Source organism: Balaenoptera ricei, chromosome 3, assembly GCF_028023285.1.
Source record: "Balaenoptera ricei isolate mBalRic1 chromosome 3, mBalRic1.hap2, whole genome shotgun sequence".
Classification (NCBI taxonomy): domain Eukaryota; kingdom Metazoa; phylum Chordata; class Mammalia; order Artiodactyla; family Balaenopteridae; genus Balaenoptera; species Balaenoptera ricei.
In genome coordinates, this window is record NC_082641.1 from 107826011 (window position 1) to 107847619 (window position 21609).

A 21609-nucleotide genomic window follows, 5' to 3' on the forward strand; every position below is an offset into this window, starting at 1 on the left:
AAGGAATACTTGCAAGAAGATAGAACTCTTAATTTTAATATTGCCTATTTCTTAGAAAAAAATGTGATTTTCTAGAATATGTATTTTATATATATATATATATATATATATATATATATATATATATATATATATATATATATAAAAGCTTTTGCAATTTGTGCAAATTCTAACAGTATCTTAATTTCCTTACTTTAGTTTGTTAAAATTGTAGGCCAAGCTTTCACTTCAAGTTTGGTATACTGTGTGCCTGCATTCTCAGTGGAAATTGGGGTGAGGAAACCTAGAAAAAGCATCAGGAAAAGAAGGGAAGGAATCACTGACATAGCTTAATGCCTTTGTTGTTTTTGAAAACGGTGGTTAAAACTTGTGAACACAGTGAGTGAATTGTGTGTAAGTGGTAAAAGGTGGGTATGTAAAGTGAGGCTATTTTATGGTTTCCCTTATGACAAGGGAGAAGGGAAGAAACTAAGAAACCTTGAGTGCATATATGTCATAGGCATTGTGCTAGAGTTTTTTTGAACTGTAAAAGCAACTGTGCAAGGTGGATATTTTTATCTTCATATTTGCAGTTGAGAAAACTTAAGCTCGGGAAAGTTAATATCACAGTTGGTTAATACCTGAGCCAGTATTGAAACATGACCCCATAAAATGAAAAAGCCCAAGCTCCTTCCATTGTAGTTCATTGTGCAGATTTGATTCATCTAGGCGGTGGAATGTCTGTTTGAGAAATCAGCATCTATGAAAACTTTGGTGATGGCTTTTCTCTGCAGCCTGGGTTGACATGAAGAGAATGATGTTGTTCAGGAGTAGCTGAGGCTAGGTGGTGGCATAAAACTGTCTGAGGCAAAGTGGACCTAATTGAATGGTGAGAGAGAAACGACTAATTTGGATGTGACTTGGCTTGTATGACACTTTCTTCCCCTAGATGAAATCTTAGCAAGCAGAAGGCTGATGTCAACTACTGCAACAGAAAAATCACAGTTCTTCACTCAGTTTCCAAAGCAAAGCCATTCACTGACCCAGACCCCGCTGATTGAATATTCTCCTGGAAGGACCTTGCAAAGCCACAACAAGTACATATGATAAACATTCTTCTGATCCATTCCCAAAGGAATGTACAACCATTTACCAGGTTAACTGTGCACTGGAATAAGGGGAATATTCAGCTTGTTAAAGGTTTCTCAACTATGACTTCTGAGCTAACACTGCTACCAGAAGATCTGAAACACCAAACACCACCATGGTTCTCCAATTAGAAAGGAAGCTCTGGAGGTGTTGGAGTTTTGGGACAAGTTCATCTTAAAGTGGTTCTAGTGAGCACCTGTGTGTAGGAAAAATAGGGATACACATACTGACTTAGTAGCTGGCAGAAGCCTTACATTTTTTCACTGACTTAAGAAGTAATAGCCAATAAAAGCCAAGTAAGAATGGCCAAATGGAGAACTTTCCATACTTTCAAAGAATTGTCTGAAGCAATATCACATTTCACCCAGGATTTCAAGAGATTATCCTAATCTCCAAAGACTTAAAGGATATAAGAGTAGTGGTTGCCAATATGTGCCCTTTTAATTCACCTAACTGCCCCCATACTAGATGAATCCTAGTAGATGATGGTGGCTGCCTATAAATTGATCCAAGTAGGGCTAGTCCCAATCCCAGAGGCTACACTGGACCTGATATTTTTACTGAAACAGACTTGCAAATGCTCTGGCATTTGGAATGTGCTATTCATCTGTGAAATATATTCTTCTCAATTCCCATAAGATGGATCAAGAATAATTTACATTTACATGAGAAGAGAAGCGAGAGACACAAGTTCTCTTGCTTTTGGCTGTTAATTCTCCCTGATTTATGTCTTAACAAAGCTTGCAGGGACCTTTATCATCTTGATACTCTATAGAACATCGTGCTGGTAAACTATGTTGATGGCATTGTGCTAATTAGACCAGGTAGCAGGAGGTGGCAAGTAATCTAGAAGTATTCTAGAAGTATTAGGAAGTTGCATGCCTTTGAAAGGCTGGGTAATAAACCCATGAGGATTCAAGGACCAGTCATAACAATGAAGTCTGCAGCTTGGAAGATCATCCCTACTACTTTCCACTAATAAAGTGACAGGATATACTGCACTTGGCAATAATGCTCATTCCTGCTTATTCAGTGACTTTAGAAGATTGCCAAGTTAGAGTGGGGCCCGGAGTAAGGAGAAGAACAGGTTTTGTACCCTAGAATATCTATGGTATTAGGAATTTCCATGATAGGAAGGAAAGCTTGTGGTATCTATAGCTATCCCCCAAAGAGAGATGCATCATGGTCTTTTAGAAATCTAGACCAAGGTCTTTTCTCCTGCAGGAGAGAACTACTCACCATTTTGAAAATAGCTTCTGGCATACCACTGGGCCTTGGTAAAGACTGAGTGCCTGACCATGGAAGACCAAATGACCATACAACTGCAGTTTCTTATCATGACTTGAGTTTTATTATATCCACTATTATTAATAGTTACTTTGGGATACCTGGCCTATACTAGAAATATTGCAGGCAAACTGGGGTTTAAGGATATCCTATTTCTGGATGACAACCTATGATGAATTGAAAGAATGGGAAACAATTGAGTTTAGTTCTCAGATCCTAAACTGAACACTGTGTTGGTATTAGCCATAAGTGAACTCTGGCACAACTCAGCCCACTGGAGAAGGGAAATTCTCCTAGGAGGCAAAGCTGAGACCTGTATACTTAGAGGTCCACTTTGTATAGATTGAGAAGTGGCATGAGGTATGGGTATATGTGGGCAACTAAGACGTGACCAGTGGCTCAGATGGTTAGTCAGGAGCCTTGAAGGAGTAAAATTGGAAGGTTAGAATCAAGGGTATACAGGAAATTAGATTTTGAATGGTCTTATGGGAGTGATTGCAAGATGGGTTTTTGTGCCTCATGTTAATATCCAACAAAAAGCCCCAACTGTTAAGTCACCAATAAGTGGAAAGGTAGAATGACTTGTTCTGTGAGATCAGATTTGGCCACTCCATTGCTGGAGCAATGTTCTGCTCATGACTTGAGAGCCTGTGCTGGCCAACAGCAGGGACTTCCCCTTAACAAAGTTAAATTAGCAACTGCCACTTGAGTGTCCAATGTGCCAGTATCAGAGACCAGTACTGATCCCTCAATAAAGCACTATCCTTCGAGGACATAGCCCAGCCACTTAGTGGTAGACTGAGTTTTTTGATCTTCCATCCTTGAGAGGGCAGCAGTTTATCCTGGGAAAGATAGCTCTTTTTCTTGCCTGCCCACAATGCCTCTGCAAGCTCAATTTTCCAGGACTTAGAGTGCCTAATCCATTGTCATGGGTACTCTGTACAATGTAGTCTCAGATAAACACATTTTATTTAAGAAGTGGGATAATTGGCCCATGACCAGGGACTCCACTTGTCTTTCTGTATACATTATGACCCCAGATGTAGATTTATGGAATGGCCTGTTATAGGTAAGAAACTATCTTGAGGTCAGAACTCTGAGAGTTTGAATTGCTGTCCTACAGGCTGTGGTACATGCCCTGAACCAATTAACTAGAATGTATTGCTTTGGGAACTAAAGGGGTAGAAGCAAGATTGGCTCCTCCCCATCACCTGGAGGTGACCCACTTGTAGAATTGTCATTTCTCAATTTCTCAGAAGAATGCTTCTATCAGAGGACACAGTGAGGGTTCTCCTGAACTTGAAAGTGTCCAGGTGGTAGTCATACCTGCAAGTCCTCATGCCAATAGACCATCAGGCCAAGAAAGGAGTTAGCATATTGGCAACTCTGGTTGCCATGGGAAGCCATGTTTGATGCTATACAATGAGTACAGAGAAGCATGTGTCTAAAAGCCAGGAGAGTCACTGGAGCATCTCTTGATGCATCTGTGCCCCGTGATAATGGTGATCAGACAATTGCAGCATCCATGGCCTGACAAGGACACAGTCTTATAATTTTCTAGTATTAGTATATTATTTACTTACATTCAATGTTTATTTTCTTGTCTACTCCTTTTCGAATGTAAACACAATGCCAGGGATATTTATTTTGTTCATTTTGTGTATAAGTGGCTAGAGCATATTAGAGGTTCAATAAATATTTTTTAAATATATGAATAAATAATAATGTAATGTTGAGAGGAGAAGGAACAGAAGAATTGGAAGGTAGCATAAGTGTACAAAATTCATCATCTTTCACCTATGGGAATCAATATATTTCCTGCTCTCTTTGCTGTTCTTCCAGATATAATATACACACCAAATCAATTTCCAATAACTTAAATTTATAACTTTGGAAACCAAGGAGTGAGAATTGGATTAGATGTTTTGTAGGTCTATGCATTTCTTTTTTCTTGGTTTACTCCCTCACATGATTTAAATATATTTCCTGGTAATACTTAAGAGAGCATAGGAGATAATATTTTTGAATCCTTGCTTGACTGAGAAATATTTTCATTCTGTCTTCGCTCATGAATGATAATGTGACTGTATATAGAATTATGGGCTTTGGACTGTGTATTGATTTCTAGCACTCATTGTTTGGTTGAGTAGCCAAAAGCCTTTCTGATTCCCATTCTCTTTATAGATTTTCCTCTTCTCTCTCTCTCCCTGCCCTGGAGATTTAGGGATCTTTATCATTCAGTAAGTAACATTACATAATTTTCTCTTCCATTCATTATGCTTGGTGATCAGTTACAGTTTTGAGGTCCTTGTCCTTCAGTTCTGATAAAGTGGCCTTCAGACTTCCCTTATAACTTGAGAAGTCTTTTACTTTCCTTTTTATGTGTTGTTGTTTTGCTATCTTCATGCATTACTTCTGTAATTCAGGCATAAACTCAGAGATTCTGGTGGCATATCTCTGATGATATGGAAGAAACTAACAGATGGTAGGAGAGCATAAAGCCTATGTGCGAAAGAAACAAAGATTAGAAACGGGAAAATCCTGTACCTCCTGAGTTCCCAATTATTCCATTGGTTCCTGGATCTGCTTTTTCTTCCATTTTACGGAGATTCCACATATTGATTAGCTAGTTTGACTTGCGTTCCTGTCACAACTCTGAAGTGAGCCCTGAATATTACAGAGTGTTTTACTGAAATGTGATTTATGCTACTTGTTTTCCAGAGGTATGCAATTTGATTAAAATTCCCTTGACTCTCCAATTTCCAGCCATGACTGGGAAGCTGTTCTTCACCCAAGTGATCAACATCTAAGAAGAGATGCTTGGCTTAAAGAATCTTGCTTGGTATTAATTTTATGACTCTGAGGATTTTAAATTTTAGAAAAGTATATCAAGGAAACAAATTGGCATTCTCAGTGTCTTTAAAGTTAAGATAATGTAAGATAATTTAGAGATAATTTAGTCATATTCCTGCCCAAAGGCTGAAAGCTACATTTAATCAATTTTTAAAATGTTGTCCAGGGAAAGAAGTGGAAGATCTCAATGATATAAGGTCCATGTACATACTTGAAAGAAAATATTGTCATGATAAACATACTAAGTTGTGCTTTCACCATATCAAGACTAATGAAATATGCAAAAAACTGTTTAAATCACTAAATGTAACTAAACAGAAACGTGTTAAATTCTATTTTTATAATTCCATAAACCTTTGATAGTTTACAGCAAACAATAGGTCTTTAGTATGTATATGATGTCAAAATATGAACATCAAAATTATATACGTTATGGGATGGTTGCTTATATTCAAACAATTATTTGGTTCATCAAATATATGCCACAAAAATTTAAATGGTTTAGTTAAAATATTGCAATTTTTTCATCAATGTTTGCTGTGTAAAGGGCATAAAACTCCATAGACTGCTATTGATGGAATTAAACTTATATGCTCATGCTGAATGCATTTTTAATAACTTCTTTTTTAAAATTATAACCATAGAAAACAAAAAAAAATAAACAAAACTTTAAAATATTTACAGGTTTATGTCACCACTAGCAGAGATGTCATTTAAAGATTATCTGCCACCCAAACATCAATCAGCAAGTTTCTTTGTTTTATAATTGACACATGATATGGACTCTGGCAGATCATGTGTTTTTATAGGAGAGGATCAGCCTGTTTAAAAAAAAAAAATGGGAGTTGAGAGGAGAAAAATTATTTTTATCAACATTCTAAATCTTTTTCAGTATATTCACTATTGGATCCAAAATAAACATTTCAACTTTCATTTTTCATCTTCAGACTTCAGCAGCACAACATTGATCATTTTATGTCACAGTATTTCTGCAACATCAGTTAAAGAGGGATATAGTTCAGGAATGTGCTGTGCTAACAGAGCTGGTAGGAGTAATGAATGGAGCGAAACATACCCACACTGTATACTTTCCATCTGTAGAACTTTTATGAAAAGGAGGGTGAGTGGTTATTGGGACCAAGCAGCCACAAGATGCTTTAGTCATTGTGTGAATAGGGAAAATCTTTAAATCAGAGAATGGATTCTGCTAGAATGTCGCTGGCATTTTTCAGGAGAAAAAGATAATCTATTTTGCAACATTGAACCATGGCCAATTTGGTAAGAACATAAATCCTACTTCCCTTTCACTAGGTTTTCATACATTGTGATATGTTTTTAGGTTCATCCAGATTTAAAATTTAGAATTGATATCTTCCTGGGGAATAGAATCTCTTTTACCGTGAAGTGATCATCTTTATCTGCTTTTTTCCTTGAGGTTTACTTTGTCTGATATTAATATGATGACTATCTTTTGGTGACCATGTGGTAAAACGTACTCTATCATGTTACTTTCACACTTATGTTTAGATGTGTCTTCTTACAAGTACACTAAAATTAATTTTTGAAAAATTGAGTCTGACAATCTTAGATTTATTTCATACTGTTTGTCCTGCATGTTGTAGGTTTATCTTTGCTTTGGGGATGATTAAATGTTTTTATCAATTTTTTTAATACTGCTAATTTGGAAATTAGAAACTCTGCTTCTAAAATATGAGGTTACTCTTCTATCTTAAACTATATCAAAACCTAAAGTCAGTTTTTATTTAAAAAAATTTTTTTAATTAATTATTTTTGGCTGCATTGGGTCTTCGTTGCTGCACGTGGGTTTTCTCTAGTTACAGAGAGCGGGGCCTTCTCATTGCAGTGGCTTCTCTTGTTGCGGAGCACAGGCTCTAGGCGTGCGGGCTTCAGTAGTTGTGGCACACAGGCTTAGTTGCTCCACAGCATGTGGAATCTTCCCAGACCAGGGATCGAACCCGTGTCCCCCGCATTGGTAGGCGGACTCTTAACCACTGTGCCACCAGCAAAGTCCTAAAGTCAGGTTTTAAAATTTCCTTGTAGACGATACAAGAATCTTAGAAAAGGTTGACTTCATTCATTTCTTTACCTATTTAAGAACTCAGGTTGCTGTACATTTTTTGCTTGTGCATTTCTTGCTGTGTTTTAATAACTCAGCAAGATTTATATAATTGTTGCTTTAAATTGTCAATGTTTATTTACATTTAAAAATTTTTTTCTGAGGTATAATTTGTATACAACTATTTGCATTGAAATATTTTCTTCTAGTCTGTGTTTTATCATTTCATTTTCTTTTCTTTCTTTTTTTTTTTTTTTTTTTTAAGGTCATATAGCCTAGGGACTGGGCATGTACACATGTGGCGGTTTTTGTTTTTGTTTTAATTAATTAATTTATTTATTTTTGGCTGTGTTAGGTCTTCGTTTCTGTGCGAGGGCTTTCTCTAGCTGTGGCAAGCGGGGGCCACTCTTCATCACGGTGCGCAGGCCTCTCACTATCGCGGCCTCTCTTGTTGGGAGCACAGGCTCCAGACGCGCAGGCTCAGTAATTGTGGCTCACGGGCCTAGTTGCTCCGTGGCATGTGGGATCCTCCCAGACCAGGGCTCGAACCCGTGTCCCCTGCATTGGCAGGCAGATTCTCAACCACTGCGCCACCAGGGAAGCCTATCATTTCATTTTCTTACAGTAACTTTAGAAGAGCAAAATTGTCTTTCATGACTCATGCTTTTGGTTTCCCATCTAAACAAACTTTACCTATTCCAAGTTTGTGAAGACTTTTTCCTATATGTTCCTTGAGGAGTTTTATAGTTTTAGCTTTTATGATAAATCTATAATACATTAAAAGTTAATTTTCATGTATGTTTTGGGGTAAGAGAAAGTTTTACTATTTTTTCTACATAAAAGTATGTGGTTGTTCCAGTATCGTTTGCTGGGAATATTTTCCTTAATACATTGATGTATCTTGAAAACATAATGGAAAATCAATTGACCATATGTATGTGGGTACATGTCCGAACTTCCTATTTTGTTCAATTGATCTGTGTAACTATCCTCATGCAGTCTTGATTACTATAGCATTATTTTAAGTTTTGAAATTAGATATTATAATTCCCAAAACTTTATTCTTCCTTTAAAAATCTGTGTAGACTATTTTAAATCTTTTGCATTTCCTTATAAATTTAAGAATCAGCTTTTTATGTGAATAAGTATGCTGGCAGTTGCAAATTTTGTCAAATTTATAGACCAAATTGAATAGAAATGATGTCTTAATAGTAGTAAGTGTTCCAAACTGTGAATATGATATAGCTCTCCAATTACTTAGATCATCTTTAATATCTGTACAATATTTGTAGCTTAATTTGTACAGTTCTTGCATATTATTTTAAGTCTACTCTCTTACACATATGTTTTGATGTTATGATAAATGGCATTTTACAATTTCAATCAATTTAACTTAGGTTTTATGTTTAGGTCCTTTTCCTATATAGTGTGAGGTAAGATTCAGGTCCTCTTTTTTCGTGGATTTGTTTCTGGGCACTCCATTCTGTTCGTTTGCTCTATGTGTTTATCCTCTATCAATAGCATGCTGTCATGATTACTAAAGTTTTATATTAAGTGTTAAAATGAAGTAATGTGAGTCCTCCAATTTTTCAGCATTGTTTTAGATATTCTAGTTCTTTTGACTTTTCAGATAGATTTTAGAATAAGTATGTCAATGTTTTTAAAAAATTCTTGCTGGGATTTTGATTGGGATGTATTGAATCTGCAGATTAATTTAAGGAGAGTTGACATCTTAAATGGTGAGTTTTCTAATTCATAAACATGGTATAGCTCTCCATTTATTTAATTCCTTTTTCTTATATGTTTTCAATTTGTACCTAAAGATTTTATGTGTCTTGGTGTAACTGGGGACGGTACTATTTTCTCTTTTTTTAAATTTCAGTTTTAAGTATTCTATGACTAGTATATAGTAATACATTTATTCATTTGTTTATTCATTCATTTATTTAGATACATTGGTGTTATATTTCAAAACCTTGATAAACTCAATTATAATATTATTTCTATACATCCTTTGAGGTTTTCTACATAAAGAATCATAATCAGTGAATAAAAATGGTTTCATCCCATATTGCACAAACTGAATGCTTTTAATTTCTTTTTCTTGCCTCATTGCACTGGCTAGGATATTGAACAGAAGTAATGAAAGAGGATATCTTTAACTTATTTATGATACTACGGAGAAAGTATTCAGTCTTTCATCATGAAATAGCATGTTAAATATAGGGGTTTGGCAGATGTTCTTTAGCAGATTAAGCAAGTTTCCTTCTGTTCTTAATTTGCTGAGTTTTTATAATGAATGGATGTTGAATTTTAGCAATGCTTTTTTTTTTTTTTATCTGTTGAGCTGAACATGTAGTTTTTCTTTAGAATGATGATGTAATGAATTCTTTTGGCTGAACGCTGAATGTTAAACCAGTCTAATAGTCCCAGGATAAAATCCACTAGATTAGGAGACATCATCCTTTTTATATTTTGATGGATTAAATTTGCTAATATTATGTTAAGGATTTTCTTTTGCATTTATGTTCATAAAGTATCTTAAATTTCATTCTTCTTTTACTGGTTTTGTTTCATAAAATGCATTTTAAAGTGTTTCTAATTTCTTAAAGAGTTGGTATAAAATTGGTATTATTCTTTAATGGTTTGGTAGAATTCATCAGTGGAACAATCTAAGTTTTGAGATTGCTGGAAATTTAATTCCTTTGGTTGATATAAGACTATATAGATGACTTATTTCGTCTTGAATAAGCTTTGGTATAGGTTGTCTCTGTCAAGGGATTTATATATTTCATTAAGTTGTTGAATTTATGAACAAAAATTGATGATAATACTGTCTTAATATCCTTTTAATATCTTTCATAGTCAAAAAACTCTTCCTTTTATTCCTCATATTGGTATTTTGTGTCTTCTTTCTCTCATGTGACTTTTTCTTGATCAGTGTGTCAAGTTTATCAATTTTATTAATCTCTACAAAGATTCAACTTCTGGTTTCCTTGATTTTTTTTCTCTTTTTTGGATTTACAATTTCATTGATTATTCTTCTTTATTTTCTTTTCTGCTTGCTTAGAGTTTAATTTGCTCTTCTTTTTTTAGATCCTTAAGGTCCAAACTTAATTTATTTGAGACATTTTTCTTTTTCAAATATAAGCACTTAACACTATAAATTTTATTTTATTTTTTAATTAATTATTTTTATTTTTGGCTGTGTTGAGTCTTCGTTTCTGTGCGAGGGCTTTAGTTGCGGCAAGCGGGGGCCACTCTTCATCGCTGCGCGCGGGCCTCTCACTATCGCGGCCTCTCCTGTTGCAGAGCACAGGCTCCAGACGCGCAGGCTCAGTAATTGTGGCTCACGGGCCCAGTTGCTCCGCGGCATGTGGGATCTTCCCAGACCAGGGCTCGAACCCGTGTCCCCTGCATTAGCAGGCAGATTCTCAACCACTGCGCCACCAGGGAAGCCCAACACTATAAATTTTAAGCACTGTTTTAGCTGCATCTTATCACGTTCAATGCTCCGTGTTTTAATTTTCTTTCAATTGAAAATGTTTTCCAATTTCACTTGACTTCCTCTTTAACCTGTGGCTTAATGGTTTGTTAATGGTCTCTAGTTTAATTGCATTATAATCATAGAACACAAATTCTATAAGTTCAATTCTTTGAAAAACCTCATAGCTTCTTGTAATGGGGAAACAATTTTCCCTATATTTCTTTTCTTTTTTTTAAATTTTATTTTTGGCTGCATTGGGTCTTTGTTGCTGTGTGCAGGCCTTCTCTAGTTGCAGCAAGCGGGGGCTACTCTTCATTGCAGTGCACAGGCTTCTCATTGCAGTGGATTCTCTTGTTGCCAAGCACAGGCTCTAGGTGTGCTGGCTTCAGTAGTTGCAGCATGGGGCCTCAGTAGTTGCAGTATGCGGGCCCTAGAGCACACGGGCTTCAGTATTTGGGGCACATGGGCTCAGTAGTTATGGCTTGTGGGCTCTAGAGTGCAGTCTCAGTAGTTGTGGTGCATGGGCTTAGTTGCTCCATGGCATGTGGGATCTTCCTGGACCAGGGATCAAACCCGTGTCCCCTGCATTGGCAGGTGGACTCTTAACCACTGTGCCACCAGGGAAGGTCCTTTATTTCTTACATTCCTACAAAGTTCAAGCCTCTGAGTAAAGGGCATTTTTTAATAAGAAACATGCCATGGAAACTAAAGATAGTGTCTCCCTAAAGAAGAGAACTCTGGAGATATCTCAGGATTAATATAGCTTTGTTCTTACCCTCCCTAGAGACATGTGTACATAAAAATAATGTGTGTTCTATTATTTGGTGAATTGTTTTACAAATGTCACTTACATGAAATTGGCTGGGATTATTCTGCATGCCTTATATATCCTTAGTCACTTGCTCTCATTTTGTCAGTTACTGAGAGGAGTATTGAAATCTCTAGCTACAATCGTGAATTTCTCTATATGCCTTTTCAATTCTTTAAGTTTTTGTTTCATGTATTTTTAAAAATTTTTTATTGGAGTATAGTTGTTTCATCTATTTTGAAACTCTTTTGTTAGAACTCTTTTTTTAGGATTGCTATGAATTTTTGGTGAATGAATCCTTTTGTCACTATGTAATGTACCTCTTTATCCTTGGTAATATTCCTTGTTCTAAAATCTACGTTCTTTGATATAAATATAACCAATCCAGTTGCCTTTTGATTAGTGTTTGCACAATATTTATTTTCCACTGTCTTCTACTGTATTTTTGTATACTTCATGGGCATTTCTTACAGAAAGCATGTATATATTTGAGTCATTTAAAAATCTAATCCAGGGATCTCTGTCTTCTAATTGATGTAGTTGAACCATTTACATTTAATGTAATTTTTATATGGTTAAAAGCTACCATGTTTATAAATAATTTATACTTGTTTCATCATTTCTTCTATCTTCTTTTTCTCTGCCTGTGTTTTATTAGTTGAACTCTTTTGCTTCCACTTTACCTCCTCTCTTGGCTTATAATTTATACCTCTTTCTCATTAAAAAAAAAGTGGGTTCCCAAGGGTTTGCCATATACATCTTTAAATAACTATTCTACCTTCAAATAATATTATTATACTTCCATGTAGTGTGATAACTTTGCAACAATATATTTCAAATTTCTCCCTCCACTTTTTGTGTTATCTTGCTACTACACATTACTCTTTTCCACACACATCAAACCACAGTACATTGCTACCATTTTTTGCTTAAGATAATACATTACCTTATAGAGCAATTAAACATCAGAAGAAAAGTATTTTACATTTATCTTCATTTTAACCATTTTCAGAGATCAAGCTTCTTTCTGGTATCATGTTCATTTTGCTTGAACTTGTTTTGACATTTCCTATGATGCAGTTTTACTGGTAATGGATTTTTTTTTCTATTTCTCCCTTAGTTTTTTTTTTTTAAAGATTTTTTTGATGTGGACCATTTTTAAAGTCTTTATTAAATTTGTTACAATACTGCTTCTGTTTTATGTTTTAGTTTTTTGGCTGCGAGGTATGTGGGATCTTAGCTCCCTCACCCCCTGCATTGGAAGGTGAAGTCTTAACCACTAGACCACCAGGGAAGTCCCACTCCCTCAGTTTTTGAAAAGACATTTTTGCTGTGTCTAGATCACTGAGTTAAGTTTTTAGGCATGCCTAGTTTCCGATGAGAAGCCTGCTATAGTTCTTACCTTTATTCCTTTATGAGAACTTTTCTTTTTTTCTCCCTTTGACTACTTGCAAGGTTTTGTTTTTATGTCTGGATTTTAGCAGATTGAATATGATTTTTAAAATATTTTATGCTCAAAGATTTATGGACCTGTGGTTGACAACTTTTTAAATAAAATCCTCAGTCTTTTCCTGTCAAATGTTTCTTCTGTTCTCCCTCTGGGCCTTCAACTACATGTGTATTAAATGATTTGATACTTTACCACAAATCTTAGATGCTATGGCTCTGTATTTTTCCCCTACGTACTCTTTTCTTACAGTTTCAGTTTGGATAATTTGTATTAATTTATCAAATTCACTAATATTTCCTCAGGTGTACCCAGTCTACTGATGTCCCTGGTAAAGTCATTCTTGATCTCTGTTAACATGTGTTTTATTTCCATCCGTATGCCTTTTTTATTTTTTTTTTTACTATTTTCTATTTCTCTGCTAAAATTCTCCGCCTGTTCATGTATGTTGTCCACCTTTGCTTCTGAAGTTTTTAGTATATTAATTATAGTTATTTTACATTTTGAATATCTGGGCCATGTTTATTCTTGTTCTGTTGATTACTGTATCTTTTTCATGGTGCTCTTGAGAGTTTAGTCATTTTTAGTGTGATGCTTATTTTCCTTAGAATTTTATTTTTGAACAATCTTTGTGAACTTGGAAGGAAAAGTCTTCTCCAGAGAGAATTTTCATTTGCTCTTCCCAATGCCCAGTGACAGCAATGGTTCAGAATCACTCTGAATGAAATTCTTACTGAAGTTCTCCCAATGAGAATTATTTCAATTTAGGCTTTAAAACAGATTTTTCTTGCAAATTATTAATGGTGATATTTCCCTATTTGAACTTTTTACCCAGGTTTGAAGAATCAAATTTCTTTGCAATTCCTGAGGCAGTAATAAAATTTCCAGATGACCCCTATAGTATGATATAATCCTTGGTGCTCAAATTCATTGGGGGAAGAGCATACTATTATATTCTTTTTCAAAATCAGATACCCTAAGGATGACATTCCCTACTTACATCCCTAGAGTCTTCCCTCTATCCATCTCTTCCTTCCTTCCTTCCTTCCTTCCATCCTTTCTTCTTTTTCCTGGAGAATTTGTTACTCTCATGATAACTCCTTGATGCAGCAAGGAATATACTTTAAAAATTATATTAAGGAATATTTACTGTTTTTGATTCAGGCAACTAGCCCATTATATAATCAGAAATAAAATTCATCCTAGGTCTTAAGTTTTATGGTGATAATTTTTTTATTTGACTTTAAAATTCATGTTAGAGTTTTGAAGGTTAAGCTAGGAGGCTGATTTTGTATTCTAGCTGGGTGATCTGTCCGTTGATGTAAGTGGGGTGTTAAAACTCCCCTACTATTATTGTGTTATTGTCATTTTCTCCCTTTATGTCTTTTAGTATTTGCTTTATACAGTTAGATGCTCCGGTATTGGGTGCATATATGTTTAGGAGTGTAACATCCTCTTCTTGTATTGATCCCTTTATCATTATATAATGTTTTCTTTGATTTTTGTTATAGCCTTTGTTTTAAAGTCTGTTTTGTCTGATATGAGTATTGCTACCCTTGCTTTCTTGTCATTTGTTTGCATGAAATATCTTTTTCCATTCCTTCACTTTTGGCCTGTGTGTGTGTTTAGCTGTGAAGTGAGTCTCTTGTAGGCAGCATATACAAGGGTCTTGCTTTTTTTTTTTTTTTTTTTTTTTACCAGTCAGCCACCCTATATCTTTTGATTGAAGCATTTATTCCATTGACATTTAAAGTAATTATTAATAGGTATGTATTTATTGCCATTTAATTACTTGTTTTCTGGTTGTTTTTGTAGTTCTTCTCTGTTCATTTCTTCTTTTTGTTTCTTCCCTGTGGTTTGATGGTTTTCTTTAGTAGTATGCTTATGTCCCTTTCTTTTTAGTTTTTGTGTATCTATTGTAGGTTTTTGATTTGTGGTTACCATGGGATTCATATATGTTGACTTATAACTATGTTTACTTGCTTTAAACTTGTAGTCATTTAAGTTCAAACACCTTCTAAAAGATCAACATTTTTTACTCCCCTCTCCCACATTTTGTGTGTTTGATGTCATATTTTACATCTTCATGCTTATCCCTTTCCTGTTTATTGTAGTTACAGTGCTTTAAAATTTTGGTCTTTTAATTTTCATACTGGCTTATTTAAGTGGTTGATCCTCAGTCCCTATTAAATATTGGCATTTCCTAGTGGGATTTTCTCTTTCCTTAGATTCTTAATTTCTTTTGCACTCAGAGAAGACCCTTTAATATGTCTTTCAAAATTTGCTTTTTTTTTTTTTTGCTTGAATAATTTCCATTATTCTATCTTCTAGATAACTTAGGCATTCTTCTGTATCACTTAATCTGCTATTCATTCCTTCTAGTCTCTTTTTTTTTTCCAGTTATTAAATTCTTCATTTCTAATTGGGTCTTTTAAAAATATTTTCTAGTTGCTTGTTAAAATTATCACTATGTACCTCTACTCTTTTCCCTAATTTAGTTAACATCTTTTTATATATCAGATGACTTTATTTCACTCTTATTTTTTTAATTTATCTTTTATTGAAGTATAGTTGAATTGCAACATTGTGTTAATTACTGCTATACAGTAAAGTGATTTGTTTATACATATATATACATTCTTTTTCATATTCCTTTCCATTATGGTTTGTCACAGGATTCTGAATATAGTTCCCTGTGCTATATAGTAGGACCTTGTTGTTTATCCATTCTATATATACCAGATTGCACCTGCTAATTCCAAACTCCCAATCCTTCCCTCCCCTACTCCCCCGCCCCACCAACAACCATCAGTCTGTTCTCTGTGTTCCTGATTGTTTCTGTTTCATAGATAGGTTCATTTGTGTCATACTTTAGATTCCACAGGTAAGTGATATCATATGGTATTTGTTTTTCTCTTTTTTAGTTAACATTTTTATTATCAATGCTTTGAACCCTTTATCTGGTAACTTGATTATTTCATTATTTATTTTTTCAGGGTTTTTCTCTTGCTATTTCAATTAAGAGCAGCTCCTTTTCCTCTTCATTGTGCTTAAACTTCTCTGCCTCTATGAATTTAGGTGAAACATTTACATATCAGTCTTGAAGGGGTGTTCTTAGGCGGGGGCATTCCTATACAGACTGCATGTGCCCAACACCTTTGATAGGAGAGCTGGATTGACATGGACACAAGTCATGTCTTTCCTGAGAGTGTACTGTCAACTCTCACCTTGGTACTTGGTGGGGCTGAAGATGGAGGGGCTACAGCTGGAGCTTGTTGTGAGGCGGGAGTTCCCCTCTGCTCAGTGGCTGTCCCTCCCCTGTCGGCATGGGGTCTGATCCCAAGTTGCCAGAGCAGAAGCCCTGAGCCCAAACTGGCTCTGTTCCTTTTAAAAGTGTATTTTCCTCTTTCTCTGCACTGGGACCCTTCCCCCAGAGCAGAGGATTGACGAAGCAAGTGGGGCTCATGCAGGCTCTTGGCTCCTGACAGCCACAGACAGAGGTCTGAGCTGTCTCTGAAGAGCTGCCTCTGCAAGAGCTCCTATTTGTTTCCCTCACTCTACTCAGATGCAACTTTGGGTGCAATTCCCTTTGTCCCTACTAGCCAATCACTGTGCCCAGCCTCCAACACTATGTTATGGAGCCACCCTGCAGAGCTAGTAGGACATGTGTGGACTCTTGTTATGTATCGGGAGGTGAGCTGTGGCGGAGTGGCCACCATTAGCAATCTGGGCTGCTTCTAATGTGGTACTTGTGTAAGTACCAGCAATGCCTGCTACTTCCACACCACAGGCTCTACCCCGGGACTGGTTTGCCTCTGCACCCCAGAGTCAAGTCTTCTCTTTGCTTGTGGCCATTCCAGATCCAGTGCTGTGCTATGATGTGGAGTAAGCAGGGCCAGAGTGTTCACTCAGCTTGGGCTGGGTGAGGGCAACCTGGCAACTGCTAGAGCCAGACCTCTCTCTGCCCTGCATGGAGGGCTAGTCAGAGTGCGCACTCCTCGTGAGTGGACTCCAGCCTTATCACAGCCCTTCTGTTAGGCCCAGCAGTCCTTCGACCACCCAAGGGGGCTCATCTTCCCTGTGTAGGACCCCAGGACTAGAGCACCCAATCTGTGGCTCTCACCGCTCACTCCCCAGGGCAGGTCTCTGCCCGTGTATTCTCCCTTTTCCTCTGAGTCTCCTCCCAGAGCATGTCCAAACATCATCACTTTTCTTCCTTTCCTACCAGATTACCTGTGTATCTTTCTTACAGCCTTGGCTGCACAGGAGTCCTTCTGTCAGTTTCCAGTTAGTTTTCGTGAGAATTGTTCCACATGTAGATGTATTTTTGATGTGTTCATGGGAAGTGATGTGTTCCACATCGTCTTACTCCACCATCTTGATGGATCTCCTACCAATGTTGAATTAACATTTAGTTTGGGGGGGTTGTCATCATAAACTCAAGGGTTTTTAATATATTCAGTGTGCATTCAGTTGCATTCATTATTCATTAGATACTCAAATTTTTCCTTGCTTAACAGAAGCCCTCATGAGTTCATTTCTATGTCATTTTAAAATCACTGATTAGTCTTTGATATCTTTCTTGCTTTCCAATATTTCCTATTTCTTGTTTTACCCATTTGACTTATCTATATTTATTTACTCTTCACTACGAGAAATTAAGATATTAGTAAGATTATACTCTCCATATGTGAACAGGAAGTAATGCCTTTCATTGGGGATATTCTACTCCCCCACAATACTGGTGACTTCAATCCAAACCCCAAGAATTGCTCGGCTTGTGTTTTACCTATATTTGGTTTTGGGTGACGGTTAATTACAGTCGTGCCAGTTTTGGAAACTTTTATGAAGCCCACAGGGGAGGTTTCCAGCCCCAGACACTGATGGTTCTTTTTAGAGTAAATGATGCTTAGGGCCTGTGTTTTCACCTGTGACCAAGTTGTCAACTCTGGGGCAATAGAAATCCCATCTAACTTCCTGTCACAATGTTTGCAAAACTTCTAGGCTTGTGGGCTGAGTTTTCAGTCCCTGTACTACAGATAACATGACACCTGGTGATAAACACTTTTATGAAGGTGGATCAGTTCCAGCCACATTTCCCACACTGGCATGAGGCCCAATTTCCTTTAAGTTCACAGTTGATATCCCAGTATTCCTATGAACAATGTTGTGTTAGTTCCAATTACCTTTTTGACTTTGAATTACCTCTTTATTTCTGGCACCTAGATATTTTCTTGGTTTCAAGCTTGGTGTGGCATTAAATTTCATTTTTAACGATAAACTGTAATCTATGTGTCTTTGTACAGCATTCCATTCAGTCAGCCATAATGACAGGAAGTTATGACACCTTAACAAGAGATGAAAATTAAACATTTAAAAGCCTTCTAAGTTTTTTTTCTGGTAGAGGAAGGTGAAAAAGTTGATAAAAGCTTTTTTTTCCCCCACTGAATATTTCAAAAATTTGTGAATTCCATCAAGAAAAAGGAATCAGACTTATAAATTATTTTAGTAGACACATAATGAAATACTTCCAGTTGAACATGGTAAAGTTAAGGTGTTTCTAGTTTACTCCATTTCTAACACTAATTAAAATGATGCAAAAAACAAAAGTCTGCATCTTCAATGACACTAGTAGACAGCCAACACCCAATCTACTAATTGTAAACGGTAGTAGCCTAGCAGTGTAAAATTTTGACCAAATGAAGTAACATGCTGAGAACCCTGTATATTTTGATGTATCTTGGACATAATGATGTTGAGAATTTGAAAGACCTAGTCAAGAGACCCTTACGTGGAACATGGAAATCTGGGGACATGAATAGGCCATGAAATTGTTCCATAGTGGATATTGTCATACATTGTATGTAATTTTATACCTTGATTAGAGATGGATACTTCCATAATTTGGTAGAAATTGCATCTCTGATCAAATTCCAATATCATGCTCAAGGCTGAACTATTTGAAACTTTTCCATCAAAGTGCCTTTTACTTTTAGTATTTTGTAATATTATTGTGGACATATCAGTAAATGTTATTCAAAAATTTTACAAAGAGTTTTTAAGACTGTAAAGTTGAGGGGAAAATATTTTCATAGAAAATGTGATTGTACTCTTGGAAAACTCAGTAATAAACTGAAAATAGTATTGGAACTAAGAAGAAAATTTGTAGTAATCAGCCTGGTTACAAAATCAATCGCTTCCTTATTATTTATAGCTAGTTAGAAACTATATTAGATAAAGCCTCCTGTTCACAACAGCAATAAAAAAGTAAAATACTGAGAGAGAAATTTAGCAATATAAGTTAACAGGGCTTACTTAATTGAAAAATTTAAAACATGGAATGAGATTTGAATAAATAGAATGAGTTCATTACTCTTAGTAAATTGGTGTTCTAGAGACTGCAATGCTCTAATTCATGTAAACTTTGATACTGTGACAATAAAAATAAGACTGTTTGTTTGTAACTTAAACTGATTAGAAAACTCAGAGAAATAAGCACTTAAGTAAAAATGAAGAAAACTTTAGGAGTATTGAAAATCTAGTAGCCTTGCAAGATTTATAATATTTCATAGTTTCACTATATGACAATTTTGTTGCACTTTATGAGAATATAGGTAGATCAATGTATAAAACAGACTATAAAGTAAACCAACACAGATATGGAAACAATGTATAAAACAGACAAACTATAAAGTAAACCAACACAGATATGGAAATTTAGTATATGGTGATGGTGGGAAACCTGGGTAGTTATTTGGGAAAAGAAAGCTAGAATTCTATTCAGTACAACAATTCTATTGTGCTGAACTCACAATACACACACACACCATCTCCTATTAGATCACAAACTGAACAGTTAAAAAAACAAAACAAAACTGTGTCTTGGAAGATATGGGCAACTTTTTCTATAATATTAGTGTAGGGAAGGTCCAAACACAAAGTTCATACTCCATAAAGAAAAAAAAAAGATACATTTGACCACATGAAAATATAAATGTTCTCACTGATCAAAATAGTAGTCAAAGTGCCCAGCTGAGAAAATGTATTTACAACTCCTACTGCAAAGTCTTGTATTATTACTGAGGACTTTGTTAACTGTAATCCACATCTTCCTGATGTTTCAGTATCTCTAGAGTGGTGATGTTGGGAAGCTTCCTAAAATGGCATCACTGTAAAAAACAGATGGCTGTGAGAGGGAGGGGAGGGGGGGTATCAGACTAGTTAGCAGCATTCCTGCAGTTGGAGTCTAGAGCAGGCTAGCTTTACTTAATTGCAGTGTCAGTTTCAGAGCCCAAGCCTGGTGGCTTTTAGATTTTGTAGGGACTGCTTTTAAGAAATGCTTCAATACCAGTTCTCTTGACTGCACAGAAGACACTCTTGTGAAGAAAACCATGGACATGGAGGACTCAGGGTTGCAAATTGATTCTGAAGAGTCAGACATTGAATTGGAGAAATATATTTTGCTTTATTTCCTGTCTATATTTGCTAGAGTGAAACATGACCAAAACATCTGTCTACTTAAGTGTAAAAGGATTATTTTAATATGTTTAAATTAAAAATTATAAGTGATAAGAAAGCACTTTTTCTTAGTGTAATGAGCAGAGATTTTTTTCCCTTGTTACAAGTAATGATGTCTTAGATTTGATGAAATATGGAATATAATGGTGTCGACTTAAAAAAAAAACAAAACACAACCTGAGAGTTGCGAGTTGAGTTTTATTTGGGGCAAAATGAGGACTGCAGCCCGTGAGACAGCATTTCAGATAGCTCTGAGAAACTGCTCCAAAGAGGTAGGAGGGAAGGTCAGTATATATGTGATTTTGGTGAAGGGGGAGTACATACAATCAAGCACATATTTTTTGCAGAAAGTTTCTGCTAGTCACGAGGAGTAGTCTTCACCGTGAAAGATTTTAGTGCTTTTCTAGATATGAGGAGATTGGCTCCTGAAAATATCTAACTATCTGAAGACCTGTTCTGCTAGTTTTCCCAGGGCACAGAGTGCCTCATTTCTGCTCTCCACCCTGAAGTCCTTTCAGGGGGTGTTGAAAATCAGCAGCTGCAGCAGCACATGATTTGATCCTTGCAGAGGTAGCTGACAAGTGCCAATGGCAAGTGCCAATTTGTTGTTGACAATGGGTTTCAACGAATCAATGAAAGATAAAACTTCAAATTCACATTTAAAGAAATACAAATGGCTGTTAAAAAATATAAATGGATGTTAATATTATTCATAGTTTTGAAAATAAAAATTAAAAAATGAAATGCCATGTTACTATCAGATTCACCAAAGATCAAATATAGTGTGGATGACAGAATAAACAAAACATCCTTATACAGTTTTGGTAGCGGATTAAACTCTTTTCAAAGGGCAAAATGATGTATTTGTAAAGAATGAAATATTTCAGTGTTAATGGCAAGTTGAATAAATGAAGGGACATCCAATCAACATATTATCTTGTCCCTTAAAAGTGAAGCAGATGTTTATGCGTTACCAAAGAAATATCTCAAATATAGTTTAACCA